At 37.2% G+C, this 19,340-nt stretch overlaps 1 long non-coding RNA gene across 3 annotated transcripts; it reads right to left on the reverse strand.

Annotated features, from left to right (window-relative positions):
• Positions 1-68: 68 nt before the first annotated feature.
• LOC106417834 lies at positions 69-19,168 on the reverse strand. 3 transcript variants are annotated; one of them, XR_007324680.1, is made up of 7 exons: positions 16,797-19,168; positions 16,556-16,710; positions 16,358-16,449; positions 16,176-16,274; positions 2,908-8,845; positions 2,138-2,368; positions 69-2,037 (listed from the first exon to the last, which is right to left on the reverse strand). It is a non-coding gene; the product is annotated as an uncharacterized LOC106417834 (long non-coding RNA). The 3 variants fall into 3 exon arrangements; XR_001283470.3 differs by lacking the exons at positions 69-2,037; positions 2,138-2,368; positions 2,908-8,845 and adding an exon at positions 15,841-16,027 and having other exon boundaries at positions 16,797-17,386; XR_001283469.3 differs by lacking the exons at positions 69-2,037; positions 2,138-2,368; positions 2,908-8,845 and having other exon boundaries at positions 15,841-16,274; positions 16,797-17,379.
• Positions 19,169-19,340: the final 172 nt, after the last annotated feature.

A 19,340-nucleotide genomic window follows, 5' to 3' on the forward strand; every position in this document is an offset into this window, starting at 1 on the left:
TCTCGCTCTCTCTAAATGAAGGCGGAGAGTAACGCCTTATCTGGTGATGTTCAGATACAGAGAATGCATATCTCATGGGGGGAGAAAAGCATGGTGTGGTGTACATCTCGTGGGGAAAAAAAGCACATTTGGTATAGAAGTTTTCAAGTGAGGAACGTGGTTGCTGAACCAGAAAAGTGTTGTGCTTGATCGGCACACAAAGCTAAAAAGGGGAGATTGAAGATGTAAGATGTATGCTCTGAAATAGTCGCTGACGTAGTTGCTGAAGTAGACGTCGTGGTGAGTGGTGAAGACCATGTGGAATCAAGGTGCTGAGCTGGAGTCGTGTAGACTTGGAGAGCAAGAGATTATCTTGGAGATATGGAAAAATGAATAAACTTGAGGAGTAAGTTTATGACTTAAAGAAAGAGGAATAAGTGCATTCCAAGAAAAGAAAAGTTGCACTTATTGTTATGGAAGATGTCCTCCATACATGTTGCCTTGGAGACTAGGGTTTCGGGAACATGGAGAATAACTATAAGATAGTTGTGGGGTCGTCTGTATAGAGACAGAGACACAGAGGCTGATCTTATAGAGAAAGAGAGAAGCTCTTGGAAGTGTTCTGGGTCGTGCTGAAGCAGTGGCTGAAGTACTTGACGGTAGAGAGACATAAGCGGGTAGCTTAGGAATATTTCAGTAGCGTGTGTTAGGGTGATAACACTAGACGTGTAAAAGCTAAATTAAGCAGATCTTGTAATAGATTGTTTAAGGAGATTCTAATAAAGCATTGGTGTTTGTTTGTGTATTTTGTCTCTTGATTTACCTTCTATATTACTCATTTGTGGTGTCATCTTGCACTAACATTATCTTTGTTTGTTTTTGTGGCTACTAACAATTCGTCTAAAGGTGTTGGAGAAATGAAAATGCGTCTTAATAGCAAATGAAGAATAAGCAGAGATGATTTTGATAACAGCTCCCGTTTTCACCACTTGTTCTCACCTTCTCCCCCCGCCATTCCGATCATTCTTCTTCTCCTCCTCTTCGCCATGAATCAACCATTCATCGGAGCAAAGTTTCTCGTTTCCTAAGCGTCTTCGCTGAGGGCTCTTTGGAAGCGTCGCTCCGATGAGATTAGGCTGACGTATCAGAGTGCGGCGAGGTCTTCTTTGCAAGATTCCAATGGCTCAGTCCAGTCTCGACAGAACAAAAAAGCTTTTGGAGTTCGAGGAGCTCACTCATCAGACACCAACAAATGGAACCACATTAGTTCACAACTTAGTTGCAGATATATATATATATATATATGACAAGGATCATCTACTGGTTAGTTCACTTTTGACTATTTCTGGTTTCATGCATGTGGACTGCTAGAAGCTAAATAAGGTATAAATGGCATTTTAACAGATTATTGGTCCTAGTGGGAGTAATAAAAACTTCTCTCGTAAGAGCAATGGCTGGTCTTTGGAGGTCAGGGGAAGGAAGAATCACGTTCTACCTCAATCCTCAAGATGATTTTACACAGGAGATGCAACTATGCTCTATAAACTTGAGTATGTAGAGCATTTATCGAAAAAATTAATTTTTTCATAGGGGGAGAGTGGTTAACCCACATATTTTGAGACAAAAAAATATGACAATCTTGTTTTAATGCATTGTTGCATCTTGCACAGACATTGGATGATGGTCAAAGAAGTTTGAAATCTTTGTTGTCCGTTTGTCTAGAGAATAGATAGTTTATCGTAGTTATCCACTGATTTGTGCTTATATGAAGTTTTATTAAACTAGTTGCTAAAAAATTAGAATCGATGCCCATGTCCTATGAAGAAAACTTTAGCATACATTATTATAAATGTAGGATGTGGTAGAAATTTCTAAACAACACTAATTATAAATTTCAGTATATAGAATATAAACTTTTTTATAACCCAGAGATTTTGAAATTTTTTTATGACAATCTCGTTTTAATCTCGTTTTAAGCGCTTATTATCATCATCAACAACAATAATCAAACTTTCTGTTTCAAGTTTTCTTTGGAGGGGGTTTCACTGAATTTTCAACCTGCGAGGAGAAACACATGTGTATATCAAACATCAGTCTTTAAGACCTTAAAACTGTCCTATTCTGTCCTTGAATATAAACATCTCTTCAACTTTAGTACCTGCTTAGTCCCATTGGCATTGATCCCAAGTGAAGTTTTCTTAAGCAGGTCACTAGACTCAGAAGCCACCACATCATCAAATGTGCCAATTACTTCAAAAACATCCAACTCTGAAACAATCATCACTTGTCACTTCACAAGAAACCCACCATCATTCTCATGAAGTTTGAAAAGCGGAAGCATTGCTGGAACCCCAAGTTGTCGACTTTCCATCAAAGTAGTGCTCTGTTTCTGTAACAAATTTCATACAAATAGTTAACGTAATATTGAATAGAACAATGCGTAAACAACAAGAAAGGTTCAAGGCTGATCCCAAAACAAACCACACACTTGACCAAAATAGAACTAGAACATTGCGTGAACAACAAGAAAATTTCAAGGCTGGTTCCAAAACAAACATTACACACACGTCATCAAAACAGAACAAGAACAATGCGTGAACAACATGGAATGTTCAAGTCTGATCCTAAACGAGCACTACACAAAACGAAATAAAACGAGAACAATGCGTGAACAACAAGAAAAGTTCAAGGCTGATCCCTAAACAAACATTACCCAAACTTGATATAAACAGAGTTCCAATTTAAACAAGCTTAAGTTAGTACAAGACTCACAAAACATGAACTTTCCTTTGTCTAAGGTGAGTAAGTAGTAGGATAAAATGGATTACATAGAGTGTTACATTAAAAAAGTATTTAGTTTGTGCAAGTAACTGACACATAGTAGTTCAAGATGATATCATCTAGTGAGAAGAAATAGGTAAACATCACCTTTCACCACGGAGAGTTTTGGAGAAAGTTGATTAACTACAGTAAGTTTCAGTTTCACATATTTTTTCCATCCACAATGCAGTGTTTCAAAATCAGCAACGTCCAGATAGAGAGACAAGTAGTCACCATTGTTTCCTTTGGGAAATGCAACAAGACGCCTGCAGTAAAACACAACAAGCATAATCACTATAACTATAGATTATATCACCAAGATCTACATACAACGAGTACGTCAACTTTCATACCATTTGCAGTCGCTGATCAAAACTGGAACAGAATATGAAATCACTCAAATTACCCTGTTCGAGTTGTAGTACTAAGGGTTCGAATCCACAGGGAACCAGGGAACACAATAGATCTAATAGTTATATGATTAAGCTAGGCTAATAGATTATAAAGCAGCAAATATAGTAAATTGCAAGGGCGAACAAGGTAGTTGTTCTTATGGGACTAAGAGTTGTTTGATGGAAGGATGGTTGCTAGATCTAGGATTTCTATTCAGGAAATCAGGATTATAATGATATAGAGACTAATTGTTGTATGCAACATATTAAAGAACTCAACACTTATAAGAACAAATCCATCAGCATTTGCTGTCTAGATTCGTATTTTGACTAGATCTAATGATCTCAACAATCGGTTGTCGATCAATTAGAAAATGTCGATCGATGATTCTAGAGGACTATCGATCGATACACCTTTCACGACGTCGATCGATTATTCTATTTCAATATCAATCGACACGCTTCTAGCAAGCTTTGCGTGCGGGTTGATAAAGTACTCACTAGGGCTCCTAGATCAGTTATCACTTGTTTCTAGCAATCTTAGTTCAATGAGGATCTATTCAGGAAAAAGACCAAGCTATCACTTGTGCCTAATGATTCTAAATCATGGTTCTAGTTCGCGACTCTAGAACAAAAGCAGTAAGAACATCCTATTGATGAATATCATAACCTAGAAATTCTATATTTGGGGCTAATCATTCATAACCTATTTGAACCATAAACCTAATAGGTGGATCTACTCAAACATGAAGTTTGTTACAGAAATCATAGATAAATAGATATAAAACTGCAATAGAATAGATATAAAAACCAAAGGAGTTCTAGGAGGACTCCAAAGAGTACCTGCCTTCTCTCTAACCTAAGAGAAAACAATAGATAGAAAGCTTAGTCATCAACAATGGCTTAGAAAATACATAAATAGGGTTTTAGGTCGTCCAAGAGTATTCTAGTAATTTGTGGTTATTTTTGGGCTTCAGTCGGTCATAAAATATGCTCAGCCCGCATTATGGCATCACCGTCGATCGACACCAAGGATGTGTAATCAATCGACTGTCCGTCATCTCTTCGACAGCTTTCTCTCATGAGGTAGACTGACCACTCTTCAGTAAAACGAGCATAACTTCTGCTACAGGATGCCGATTGACCTCAAACTGGTGGCATTGGAAATCAAACTCAAAGCTATATCTTCTGTTAAAATATGGACTCAATATAACGTTGGAAAGATCTCCATCCATAGCTAAATATCTGACACGTCTGTGCAGCTCTACACTCAAAAGGCTCCAAAAGACACCAAAATCACCAATTTCCTCCAAATCGTCCATGAACCTGTAAACACTCTAAATAGATTCTCTATCATAGTAATTAGTTATTAAAACACTTATAAACCATGACTAAAAGTGGGTAAAATCGATGGCTTATCAACTCCCCCAGACTTACCCTTTTGCTTGTCCTCAAGCAAAACATACATGCAATCTCTCTGAAAGAGGTTTGAAAACATAAAAAACTCGCAGGTTTAAAACTCAGAATCATCACCTTAGGAATTCCTAATCTCAGAAGCACATTATACTATATCCTAGTCTAGCAACCAAATTCACATAGTCAACAACTTAGCAAATCATGTCTGAAAATCCCCTCTACCAACCTTATTTCTTGCATAAATAAAAGTGTAGGCTTTACATTGGGAGTAACGATCACAAGATGCAAGGATGCTCAAACAAGTATATGGACCTGCAGGTAAATGGGAGTTCATTTCCTCTCTCTCTAGTATTTTCTCTTTTTTCCACCAAATCTTGTTCACTTCTTTTTGACATATATTCTATGATTCTTTGTGAATCAAGCCTTAATGGTTGTAGCCACCAATTTTACCTATAGCATTCTTATGAATCAAGTCTTAATGGTTGTAGCCACCAAGTCATGTTCGAATTCTTTTCCTAAATTTTCATCTATAACTATATATATATATATTACTATTATTAGTTTTTCTTTTTTCTTTTTATTTTATTTTATCATCTAAATCTCAAAATATAGAGAGAGAGGGTGACATATCTATACAAGGCTTTACCTTCCAGACTTATTTGAAGAATCTGATCTCATGTATACCAAACCCCAAGACAAGCAAAGTTGAGCTCAGTTAGGTTGAAGGTCAGCTTTGGTTCCTTCAAACATTCTCAGCAAGTGTAACATAGTTGACAGGTTGATCCACTTTAGTATCTTTAGTGCTATATGCAACTAGTAAGTCTAGAATGGTGTGGTTAGATAACAAGCAAAATCAATAAGTTCATTGTCCCCTTCTTAACTCAATAAAAACTTTTTTTTTTAAACATTTTAATAAGACTCATGAAATAAACTAATATCAGTAAACCTCCTCTCATACTTAAACTACACTGTCCCAGTGTAAATTCAGTCGGAGTTATGGTGATAACATAAACATAAGTACACAATGTAGCAAGTAAGAATGATAACCTGCTCGATGATGTCAGTGTCGATCGACACAATGAAGTGATAATCGATCCTTGTTGCTGAAGTGTTGTCGATTGATGTCGACATGGTCTCATCGGTCGATGGCTAGAGCAATCATTCAACACAATGAAGACACAATCGATCCTTGTTGCTGAAGTGATGTTGATCGATGTCGAGTTGGTCTCATCGGTCGATGTGCTGAGCAATCGTCTACTCGGATCTGTTTCTTTTTGTTTTTTTTAAATATCTAACTAAAATACAATATTAGTTGAACCTCCCCCAGACTTAAACAACACTATCTCCAGTGTTATACAGTCTAAGATCAGTGGGAAAATAAATCATAAGGACACTATTTAAACAAGGACAAACGGTATATATGACATTGATGTGACTGTCAACCAAAACAGTTAAGTGGCGATCAATACTCATGAAGGCCTGTTGATCGACACATTTAAATGGCAATCTATCGATGCTAGTGATGCTCTGTCGATCGATGATGCGCAACCATCGTCGATCCTCGTGCAAATTCGTCTTCTTCGGATCTTTTTTTTTGCCTGCAATAAATAAAAACTTTAATCACTAACAATTTAAACTAACTGAATGAAATTACCTAATAGTGAGTTGTCTCCCACTCAGCGCTTATTTTCAGTCATAAGCTTGACTTTTGGAGAACTGATTTAGTACGGATGAGAATGAGAACTCGCTCCAAAACAACTCTCAATGTCTACTCTCTGAAGCTTTATCATTCTTGTGTAAAAGCCTCCTCCATAGACTCTTTTCCTTTGTCTATCATCTCAGCAATAAGGAGCGCTCGAAGCTTTGCAAATGACTGTGAGAAGCATATGTTACGCACTCTGGATTTTCTGACACCATCTGAGAAGCGAGGAATCAATGATAACTGAGAACCTCCCTTGGTCCTTTTCATCTTCTTCCAATTTCTCATCTTCTTTCCCCCAGACTCTTCTGATCGCATGGTGGTTTCTCCATCAAAAAGATTTCAACACACTTCGAACTCCTTCTGCTCTGATACGCGTCCAGTGTCGATCGATGGAGAAGTGGTAGCGTCGATCGATGTCGGCTTGTTGATGTCGTTCGATATTGCATCTGTGGGACATGTATCGATTTCACTTCTAAATATCAACCCTCTCTGAGAGGCTTCTGCCTGTATATGATCATTAAATACCCCACAGTGGGAACCTAGATGCATACTTCTATCTGGTGGGTTAGGTGATTCAGCCTCAAATACAGCGCATGGAACCACAAACTTCACAGGGTCATATATCCTCTTCACTCTTTTGTGAAACCCACCAGCTTCTTATGCGCATATAAGTGGTCTCAGATGTTTGGAGTCAGCATTGTGTGAGGCCTAAGACTCGTGCACTCTTTTCTCAACTGGCTCCTGCTCAACTATGTATCTTGGTAGCTCGTCCAACAATGAGTGTCGATCGCTATCATCAGGTGGGTGTCGATCGATGTCGGGTGGATGCTGTCAATCGATGTCGTAGGGTAGATGTCGATTGATGATGTATGGTATATCGATCGATTTCATCATGTTGGCGTCGATCGATGCTAGCCTCTGGCGAAGTCTCCATATCTCCTCTCGAAGTATGCTGATCGTCATCAAGCTTCTTCTCCGAATTTTGATCTCTAAGAAGTCTTCCATAGTAACTTCTCTACTCAAATCCAAGTCTTCAAGCTTTTCTCCATCCTCCAACCCCAAGAACTCTTCTAGCTCCAAGAAATCTTTCATGGTGATTAATTTTTCTACATCTGGGGAAGGAGAACAACTTGATACATCAGTGCTCTTATGGGTCGAGTCTGCAATGTCCTGAGGACAACAACTCGATCTTTCATGGATTTCGAGTGGTATCGATTGATGACAAAATTTTGTGTCGATTGATGTTGAGATGATGTCGATCATTTCTGAGTTCGTACCATCGATCAACGTTGAGGTCATTCTCTTGGACGACGTTGAGGTCGTACCGTCGATCGACGTTGAGGTTGTGTCATTGGTCGATGTTGAGGTCGTACCGTCGATTGACGTTAAGGTCGTACCGTCGATCGATGTTGAGGTCGAATCTCTAGTGCTGACTTTATATACTTTGCTTGGCTCTCTAGATCCATGATGTTCATCACCCTCTGCCATAATGTAGTCAACCAGTTGTCTTGGAATCAGATCTTCCTTCTTTATATGCCAAATTTTGACCAGTCTATCCCATTTATCATTTTTCTCCTTTTCTCGAGTTGCTTCCGCCTCATCAAGAAATTTGTAAAGGAAAGCTCTTTCAATGTCCTCCCAGCTGGTTAGAGATCCTGAATGTAGTTGACTGAACCAGCTAAATGCATCCCCAAAGATAGAATAGGGAAAGATCTTGCAGAGCATGTGGTATTAAGACACTTCATTCTGCTCACTCCTTAACACGAGATCCTCAAGCTCTGCGATGTGGTTTATGGGATCGTGGTGAGGACGACCCTGGAAGGAGTCTTGACCTACCCAATCATACCATTCTCGGCTCAGATCAAAGTCATTCATCTCAGCAACATCAATCACATCAGGGATCACACCACCCAGAGCATTAATCAATTGTCATGCACTGTTGCGAGTGCGACCTTCTTCGTCTCTTAACATCTCATTCTCATCGACCTTAAGAACGAGCACTTTGATCTTCTCTGTCTCCCCGCAAGTGTTGTCGTTTTTCACAGGATGAACAGTGTCAAGATGAATAGTGGCCAGATGAACAGTGTCAGGATGAACATTACCGCAGTGAACAGTGTCGATCGACGCGTGATGAACAGTGTCAATCAACGTCAGAAGAAAAGTGTCGATTGACGTCGGATGAACAATTTTGATCGACGTCGGATGAACAGTATCGATCGACGTCGGATGAACAGTATCGATCGACGGAGGGTAGACAGTGTCGAGGTGAACAATACCGTGATGAACAGTGCTGGGATGAACAGTACTAGAGTGAACAGTGCCCGGATGAACAGTACTGGGTGAACAGTGTTGTCTGACACCGGATGAATAGTGTCGTTCGATGCTTGGTTCACGCTGTTGATCGCTACTGCTTGGTGGGTGTCGATCGATACTTCTCTCGTAGACTTACGGATCGTGCATAAACCAGCAGGCCTTTTTTATGAAGGACATAGAAATCCTCTTTTCATTGTTGTTCCTAGTACTGCGATGTATGTACCTGAAACAGAAGAAAAAAAAATTATGAGTTTTTTTTAGAACAGTAGTAAAACCTAGACTAAATCTAACAAAACAATATCTAATGGCGATCAAAGCTCCCCGGCTAGGGCTGGGCAAAAAATCTGAATCCGAAGAACCGAACCGAACCGACCCCGATCCAAAAAAGTAGTACAAGAGCCGAACTGAAATTGATTAAATATCCGAAGGGTTTAAAATTTTGGTATCTAAAAAACCGAATCCGAACCCGACCCGAACCGAAGTATTTCGGGTACCCAAATGTATCCGAAATAGATTTATATACCTAAACATATTAATTATTTTTAGATTTAATGTATACTAAAAACATCCAAAATATATAAGATACGTTTAAGTTGTCTAAAATATTTGAAAATATATACAAATAGTCAAAAATAAATGTCTAAAATAGCTAAAACATACTAAAAATACCAAAAATACTTGAAATATCTATTGATTCTCAATCAAAATATTGAAACCAAACCAATTTATATGTTAAGTTTAGGTATTTTAACATATGTTATTCAAATTTATATGTGATATTTTATTTTACTAATTGATTTTGAGAAATTTAATGCATATAATGAATTTTAAAATTTAAAAATCATTTAAATGGGCTAACCGAACCCGAACCAAACCCGGACCAAAATTTAGAAATACCCGAATGGGGCTAAAATCTTTGACCCCGAAAACCCGAAACCCGAATAAACCCGAACCGAACCTGAATGGGTACCCGAATGCTCACCCATATCCCCGGCAACGGCGCCAAATTTGATATCACTCAAATTACCCTAAGGAGTGATTTATACTCTCTCAAATAAGAGGTCGAGTTGTAGTACTTTGGGATCGAATCCACATGGAGCTAGGGAACACAATAGATCTAATAGTTATATGATTAAGCTAGACTAATAGATTATAAAGCAGTAAATGTAGTAAATTGCAGGGACGAACAAGGTAGTTGTTCTTATGGGACTAAGAGTTGTTTGATGGAAGGATGGTTGCTGGATCTAGGGTTTCTATTCAGCAAATCAGGATTATAATAATATAGAGACTAATTGTTGTATGCAAGATATTAAAGAGCTCAACACTTATAAGAACAAATCGATCATCATTTGCTTTCTAGATTCGTCTATTGACTAGATCTAATGATCTCAACAATCGGTTGTCGATCAATTAAAAAGTGTTGATCGATGATTATTCTAGAGGACTATTGATTGATACACCTTTCACGATGTCGATCGATTATTCTATTGGAATATCGATCGACAAGCTTCTAGCAAGCTTTCCGCACGGGTTGATAAAGTACTCACTAGGGTTCCTAGATCAGTTATCACTTGTTTCTAGCAATCCTAGTTCAGTGAGGATCTATTCAGTAAAAATACCAAGATATCACTTGTGCCTAATGATTCTAAGATCTGGGTTCTAGTTTGCGACTCTAGAACACAAGCAGTAAGAACATCCTATTGATGAATATCACAACCTAGCAATTCTATATTTTGGGCTAATCCCTCATAACCTATTTGAACCCTAAACCTAACAGGTGGATCTACTCAAGCATGAAGTTTGTCACAGAAACCATAGATGAATAGAGATAAAACTGCAATAGAATAGATATAAAAACCAAAGGAGTTCCAAGAGGACTTTGAAGGAGTTCCTCCCTTCTCTCCTAACCTAAGAGAAAACAATAGATAGAAAGCTTAGTCGTTAACAATGGCTTAAAAAATACATAAATGGGGTTTTAGGTCGTCCAAGGGTATTCTAGCAATTTGTGGTTATTTTTGGGCTTCAGTCGGTCATAAAATATGATCGGCCCGCATTCTAGCATCACCGTCGATCAACACCAAGGCTGTGTCATCGATCGACTGTTCTTCATCTCTTCGACAACTTTCTCTCACGAGGCAGACTGACCACTCTTCCGTAAAACGGGCATAACTTCTGCTACAGGATGCCGATTGATCTCAAACCGGTGGCTTTGGAAATCTAACTCAAAGATATATCTTCTGTTAAAATATGGACTCAATCTAACGTTGGGAAAATCTCCATCCATAGATAAATATCTGACACATCTGTGCAGATCTGCACTCAAAAGGCTCCAAAAGACACTAAAATCACCACTTTCCTCCAAATCGTCCATGAACCTGTAAACACTCTAAATAGACTCTATATCATAGTAATTAGTTATCAAAACACTTATAAACCTTGACTAAAGGTGGGTAAAATCTATGGCCTATCAGATTAACACTTCCTAGATTGCAAAGAGGAGAAACTTTTTATTACCCAGCCAAACTTGTTATCAACTGGATTCATCATTGCTTTTATGATGCAAGATCCCGGTGTAAAACTTCATTTTTTACTCCAAAGTAGAGTAAAAGAGAAAATAGAGTAAAATTGTTTCAACCAAATTCCATATCTTTTTTTTTTATTGAATGAATGTAAAATTATATTCAAGCAAAGAAACTGTGTTACATCAAGTGCCTCTGTTTTTGTTTATATGCTCTTTTAAACTATGCTATTAATCTAAACCGTACAGCCTTCATGATGGTGGAACATCCCTTGTTCCAAACCATGTGCATAGTCCCCTCTCCAAGTAAGCATGGCATGTTGCTTTCACTGCAAGCAAATGTAGCCGGGTCATTTTATATATCAGTTTACTCAGAGTGCCAGCATCTTTTGGTTCTTCTCCATGCTGCCTAGAATTCCTCTCCCGTCAAATTCTGTGAACTGCAGCCTGAAGCGAGTATCTGACAAGAAACATTTCAGTGTGAGGATGACTTGTATCAGAAGCCATGGCCGTAATAGCATTCCAATCTGTAGTGAATCGATCTTTTAGGATTCCTTTAACCAATGATTTCCATACTTTAGAGGAATATGGGCACTAGAACAAAAGATGTTGACAAGTCTCTTGAACATCATGACATAAGACACACTGTGTTTATTGAAGCATTCAAAGCTTGCATTCTATCCCTTGTTTACATCTTGTTTCTCATTGCAATCCAGAGCATAAAAGAGAATTTCGGAGTAGACTGAGGAAACCAAATACCTTGGCTCCAAATACATATTTGATTTCTAGTCCGCAACTGTAGCCAAGTCTTCTTTGTGGAGAATTTACTCACAAATTTTCCTTCCTCACTTCTCCATAATGGAATGTCGTCCAAGTCATGTAGTCCTTCACCCCGCAGCTTATCAATCTCGTCTTCTATATCATTTTAAATGCTCACTCTATGCCTCCGCCTTCTGTGATTTGATAGTACATCTATCATCAAAGCATTTTCCGCAATACCAATCGCCATAGTTCCTCCATCTCCAACCACCTCCTTAAGACATCTAAGCGAAGACCCCACATCATTCCAGAACGAAGTATGATTCCCACTCCTTACCTCCACACGCATAAACTGCCATGCTAAATCCCTCATTCTCAATATCTTCTTCCACATCCAAGACCCCAAATTTGTGTTAATTGAGATCGACCAGAAAGACCGCTTCCTTATCAAATAACAATGGATCCATTGCACCCATAAAGAAGATCTCGCAGACACTATTCTCTAGATAAGCTTCAAGCAGTGAACTTTGTTTATTTCCCTCAAGGATCTGACACCTAGACCACCTTCATTCTTTGGTAAGCATATGTCTTGCCAGCTAACTTTTGCTTTGGTGATTTTTAACTCCGTGCCAGACCAGAGAAAAGCTGCACACAACCTCTCAATCTTTTTCAAACAACTGCTTGGAAGCCTGAAAGCCGCTAGCCAGAAGTTTGCTAAACTCATGATGACAGAATTAATCAGTTGGAGCCGACCAGAATGCGATAGAAAACGACCAGTCCATGAACTCATCCGTTTCCTGATCTTTTCCACTAAAGACATGTAGACACATACTGTCATTTTCTTGGTTAGAAGCGGAAGACCCAAGTATCGAACAGGTAACTGACCTGAGGCAAATGGAAAGCAAGAAAGAATTTCTGCTTCCTGATCTTTTGTAGTACCAGCCATATAAAGAGTCGACTTTTCGAAACTTATTTTCAGACCCGACATCACTGTAAAGTCTTCAAATATCTTTAGAATACCTTCAATAGAGCTTTTTGTGCCATCTGTAAATACCAACAAGCCGTCTGTGAAACACAAATGTGTTAGGAGGATGTTCTGGCATCTTGGATGATATCCTATTTCTTTCTCCTCTGCAGCTTTATCAATCATATGGGAAAGCACATTCATGAAGATGACGAAAAGGTAAGGTGGGAGAGCACAGCCCTGCCTTAAACCTCTCCTACTCTGAAAGAAACCATATAACTCCCCATTTACTTGAACTGAGAAAGATGGCGTGTGCACACATAGCTCAATCCAATGAATGAATTGCTCTGGCATATTAAGAGCTCTAAGAGTATTCAAGAGAAACAGCCATTGGACTGAGTCAAAAGTTTTGCTATGTCAATCTTCATTGCACATCTTTGGCGATATGTCCTCCTTGTTATAGTCTTTGACAATTTCAGTAGCAAGAAGAATATTTTCTACTAACAATCTGTCCTTTAGAAACGCCGACTGATTATAAGAGATGCAACGGGGGAGAGTACATTTTAGCCGATTAGCAATGATCTTCGAAATGACCTTGTACAGGACATTACAGCAGGCTCTGGGTCTGTAGTTTCTCATCTCCATCGCATCATCTTTTTTTGGTATCAGAGCAAGAATTGTGGTGTTAAGCCCCTTTGGCAGAAAGCCTTTTCTGAAGAAGGAATGCACCGCTGTGGTAAATTCTTTAGATATAATACTCCAAGAAGCCTTGAAGAACTTTGCAGTATACCCATCTGGCCCTGGAGATTTCTCACTTGGCATCCGAAATAGGATTTCTCTGATTTCTTCATCTGTTACCGGCCAAACTCCATATCTCACTCTATAATGGAGTTGGGTTGGAGCTGAGCCTGGGTATTTTAACCTAGATCGGAAAACCCGAACTGGAACCGATCCAAAAATTTCCGACATGGAACCAACCGAAAATTTACAAGTATTTTTTGGGTTTAAATTTCTTTTATCCGAAAGACCCGGAACCGATCAGGAACCAACCCGAATAGATCTGGACCCAAAAAGAACCGACCCGAATAGACCTGACTTGATAAGAACCGATTTGTACCTGACTTGAAAACACGTATATCCAAAACTATGAATTTTTGTGTTATATTTTATATATATTATTTTATGATTTAATTGAAATATCTTTTGTTATTATTTTGTAACATTTTTAAGTAATATAAGGCTTTAAAATGTAAAATTTAGAGTTTAAAAAAGTTTTATTTTAATTATTAACTAGATTCTAAAGGGCGGGTATATTTTTGTTTTAATTTTTTTAGAAATTTAATTTTCATATTTGTGTTTTTCTTTGTAATCATATTTATGTATAAACCTTAATCAATATCTATTTTATCAAAATCTTAGCAATTTAAAAATTATGCGGCATAAGCTCGGTTCTCTGTAATCATATGCATGTATACCCATTTATTTGTAATCATATTTGTTTGTTCTAGATCTTAATCCATGGGTATAATGTTGGTTTGTAATTTTTTAGTTTTTTATGTTACTCTAAATTTGTAACATTTTCTGTAATTTTTACTTTAATTTATATACAGTTATATAACGTAGGGTTATCCTAACTTAATGTATATTTACAGAAAACCATAGGGATAAAGGGTTAGATAACCTAATTTCAAAATTGAGCTGAAAAAAATAGATTTGATACTTCGAATGTTCTTGTTTGTTAAATAAATGCTCAGAATTTAAAATAGATATGGGCCATATTATTACTTAACAAATAGGAGTAAAAAATAATAATATAGGAGTAAAAAATAATAATATATATATATATATATATATATATATACCTTTTTGAATAAAGAAAAGTATATACGTGATATTTATTTTTGGGATAAACATTGATGTTCCAACAATTATGGAGTAAAATATATATATATATATATATATATATATATATATATATATATATCACGTTTTTATATTTAGATTCAGTCATAAAATAATTAGTTAGGCTAAACATATATCAATAGGTCATGTTAGTAATTTAATAGCGCGGGATTTTATGATGTAAAATTCTATTAACATTTTTACAATTATTTTTTGTTAATTTGTAAGGATTTTATCTATTTAAAATATTTTGTATTTAAATCAGCGGTTTTAAACCCAATTCGGATCTTCGGTCGAACCAATGAACCCAGTGATTTGATATGTATTCCGGTTTAGGTTTTAAGAAATATCAATTAATTAAAAACTTGATAAAATCCATAAAAATCGTTAAAACGAAAGGCTACATGTTGAACCAATGAGTAACCGATATGCAATATAATTTTATTTTAATTGTTACTTTAATTTTTTAGTATAATATTATTGTATTTTTTTGTTATATACCAACTCCAATTTGTTATAAAAATTGTTTAAATTATATTTTTATGTGAAACAAAAAAATTAGAGCTTTATTATATTTTTAAACATGGGTTTTTCTTTTATTTTTAATAATAATATATTTATAATTATATATAAAAATTAATTAAACTACTTACCATAGTTCATCTACGGTCAATCTAATAACTCATTGACCGAAAAGTAGTCCGGTTCAATGTCAATATTATGTTTAAAACATTAATTAAACTACTGACCATATATAGTTCATTTCCATTAATTTTTGTAACGAAAATAATATTATTTAAAGTATAGTATCAATATTATTGTTTTCAAACGACATAATTTCTATTTATTGGACTTCTCACGTTTCGTAACTAAAGGTAAAGGTAGTCGACAGTTTTTATATATTGAAAGTAGCGGATTCCTAATACTAGTGCGTGGTTTTTGGCTTATGGCTCAATTATAAGATGAACGACAAGTCTCGTCGCTGCTGCAGCCTTGTTAAGGTTAGACCCTTGCACATCGAATTAGGCAAGCACCATCTGAAAATTGATAAAGAGCTTGACGATTGATAACCAAATATAAATAGATGATGATGTTTTTGGAAAAGTGAACCTAAAAATACGGGCCAGTTCTAAATTTGTGTTTGCTAGAGCTTGGAAACGCTTCACAATGCTCTTGTCAACCTTAGCACACGATGAGACAACTAAGTTGGCTACTTGGCTCTAGGCATAGTGTCGTCGGCCATAGCTACCTCCCTCTTAAGACTAATGAAAATTTCAATTTACACACAAATTAGTGTGCATTCTAAAAACTAAAATTGCTGCATTAAAATGATATTCAAGGCACGATTAAGGAATCATAATCTGTCATTTAGAAAACAAAAAACCTCAATCGGAGGCATCTGTTGCTCACCAGCATTGCAGCAGGAAAGAGGGGAGGATCTTTAAGTTCAATGACAGGTTTCTTCAGTTTGCTGATTCTTTCCCATATTTTCATCGAGTGTCTGTGACCCTGAATGATGAAGAAACAGTAGCTTCCAAATTAAAGAGTGCTACAATCTTCATACTAAAGAGAGAAAATTACAACGGCCATACCCCATCTTTCCAAAATGCAATGCAACGGTCCATAAGGTAATAGGATGGGAAAAAGACCCGCTGTCCATCAGGTACGACTCGAGAAAAGTTAACTGCACAGAAAAAAACATATATTAATAGATTGATAATTAGATCTCAGCTCATACATCAGAGATTCAGAGTGATACATTCAGGCCACCTAAAATTAAAACGGCTTACCAATAGCATTTCCAAGTTCTTGTTTGTACTCCGGTACATCACGATTTCGGTACCTAGAATTCAGAACACACCCTGATGGACCAGTGCTTACAACTCCAGCCCACAGCTGATTTGAGGATATAACATGGGGATTCTCCAAACGAATAGGAAAGTCTCTGCATTTTCCAGGGAAAAAAAACTTTTCGTCAAAAAGCAAATAGAGAAGAACAGTGGGTGAGAGAAACCATAGCAATATACTCACATTTAGTTCTTGAGCCAGTGAATCCATGGGAGACAAGGTTCCCGATGTTAAAATGATAGGTTCACAATTTTAGTTCCTGAGCTTGGATTGCAAACGTCTCTTCTTTATAAGGTTTGAGTTGTTCTTTTGGTTTTAAGTCGAATAAAGCTTGGGTTGTAAAGAAAGGGAGACAAAGAGATCTAGGGAGTAAATGGCTTTAATGGAAACAACAGATTCATTGAACTGGTGAAAATCAAAACGTTGAAAGAGGGTAAGCAAGAGATGGAGATGAAGAGACAAAGGAGGTAAAAGGTGAAGTGAAGGTCTGGTTTTTCTCAGTGAAGTTCAATAGTCGTCGAAGGAGTTTTGTTATCTCTGGGTTAAAGGTTTCAGAATAGGCTTCTAAATATAAATTACAAACTCATTCCTGCCCACAAATCAAAACATAATAAAAGTGTTGTTAACGGATGAAATAATATGCGGGCACTACACAAAAAATGTACGCGAGGCCCACTGTCAAAAAGCCCACTCGTCAACCTAGAAAAAATAAGAAAAAGTGGAATCCGAAAAAAGAAGCCAGGGGGCTTCGAACCCATATTCTCAAGCTTTACTATGAGCGGGTTATACCACTGGGCCAAGTAAACTTTAGTTAATATAGCCAGGGCAACGTAAGTGTTATACAAAAAACAAATTCGGCCCCTTTAAAAAGTGCTGACGTGTCGCCTCAGGGGGAGAGAAACTCTCCTATTATATTATAGATTATATTATAGATTTTGGATTACAAAATATGTAAACAGCTTAAAAGTAGTTTTTCTTTAGTTACGGTCATGAAATTTAATTTATTTTAAAATAGGTCCAATGGCTCCTTAAGAAAACGAAATGAATAATTAGACTAAACCTATATCAATAGGTCATGTTTCTAATTTAATAATATTGATCGTTTTATTTAAGTTATTTTGTAAAATTTTAGATATATTTGACAAATATTGACTAAATTTGATATAGTTGAGTATGTTATGTCCTTTTCAGATCCTAAATACCTGAACCCGATATAGACCCAAAAAATTATGAGTATTTTATAGATATTTTAATTATAGACAAGAACCGACCCGAACCCGAACTGATCCGAACTCAAACCGAAAATTTCTAAATATCTATTGTGATGTGCCACAGCCCATAGATCAGTACCGCAGCCCATAGATCAGTACATGGAACCAGCTCAGTATGGAGATCAGGACGATCTGAACAATTCAACTGAGGTTCGCCCATCCGACCGTACCAGACAGACCGACCGTGCAGTGTACCGGATCAACCCATGTATGTCCGGAAAGGAGCTTTGGCTGGAACAACCAGACGACCGAACTTACCGTACCAGAGCTCGTCTTTTCCGACCATCTCGACATTCTAAGGACAATAGTCGAGCCAACCTTAAGTTGGGTCGTGAAGAACCCAAAGACAAACATGCATTCTCACTTGGCGGACCATCCGGACAGTCCCGCGTGCGACCTTCTCCTTACCGCATTGGACACAGCCAGTTCGGATGAACCTGGACAGTAGCCGAAGGGTTATCTTGACTGGTTTTCATCAGATTCCGCACCTTTGACTCATTTATCATTTTCTAGTCAATGTTTTCATTTTCTATGTCTTGTTTTCTCCACAATTCCTTTATTAGTCTTTGACCACAAGTAATATAAATATGTATTCTCATTCTATGAATAAAATCAGTCTATGTTTTTGGAGTTTATTTTCGTTTTCTTCTTTTCTCTGAGTGAGAGAGAGAGAGTTCTTTAGCTAGTTCATTGGTGTGAACCGTCTTGTTGATTTGGTGGTCAGCCAATTCATCTTTGTGTGTTGTTTGGTGATTATCAAACGCACTACATTCTTTCTTAGGTGGTTAGCCTTAGATCGTGGGTATATCAAGAGTCACTATGCATCCCTTGACGATCCTTTCAATCCATCTCAGTTCCAGAAGTGTCGTTTGCCTTCTCGGTTCATATCTAACACCTAAATAAAGTGATCCTTCAATTTAGAGCGTTTCAAGTGGTTTCAGAGCCACTTTGGCTGGTTTGTTTTCATTTCATCTTTTCATCTTGTCATCTCTTCACAAATTTCTTTTATTATTTCTTACTGGATCCGGGCTGTACCTTTACTCCCTTGTGATCGCCTTAAAAAAACGATAAAAAAAGAGAGTAAAGTTTTGGCTTGAATCACTTCTAAAGAGAAATCCAGGGGGAGTGGTGGAAGAGAAACTCTGCTGGCTGAAGAGAAACCCAACCTTGGGACAGTTAAGGCGGATCCATACGAAAAAAAACAAAAAATCTCTTCATCTTTCTTTTCTCTTTACCCTTAAAAGTTGCTTTGGGTTTTGATTGCTGAATTTTGATTGCCTATCATCCTTTGAACCAGTGAAAAGAACTCTGAAGTGATCATCTAAAAATCGTGAGCTAAACACTTTGAGAGTGAGGATTTTTAGTTGCTAACTCTTTGGTTAAGTGTTTTTCAGGATGTTTGGACTTCACAAGAAATCAAATCAGGCTTCAAAACCCAACAAGACGTTTTTTATCC

Source organism: Brassica napus, chromosome C6 (genome assembly GCF_020379485.1).
Source record: "Brassica napus cultivar Da-Ae chromosome C6, Da-Ae, whole genome shotgun sequence".
Classification (NCBI taxonomy): Eukaryota; Viridiplantae; Streptophyta; class Magnoliopsida; order Brassicales; family Brassicaceae; genus Brassica; species Brassica napus.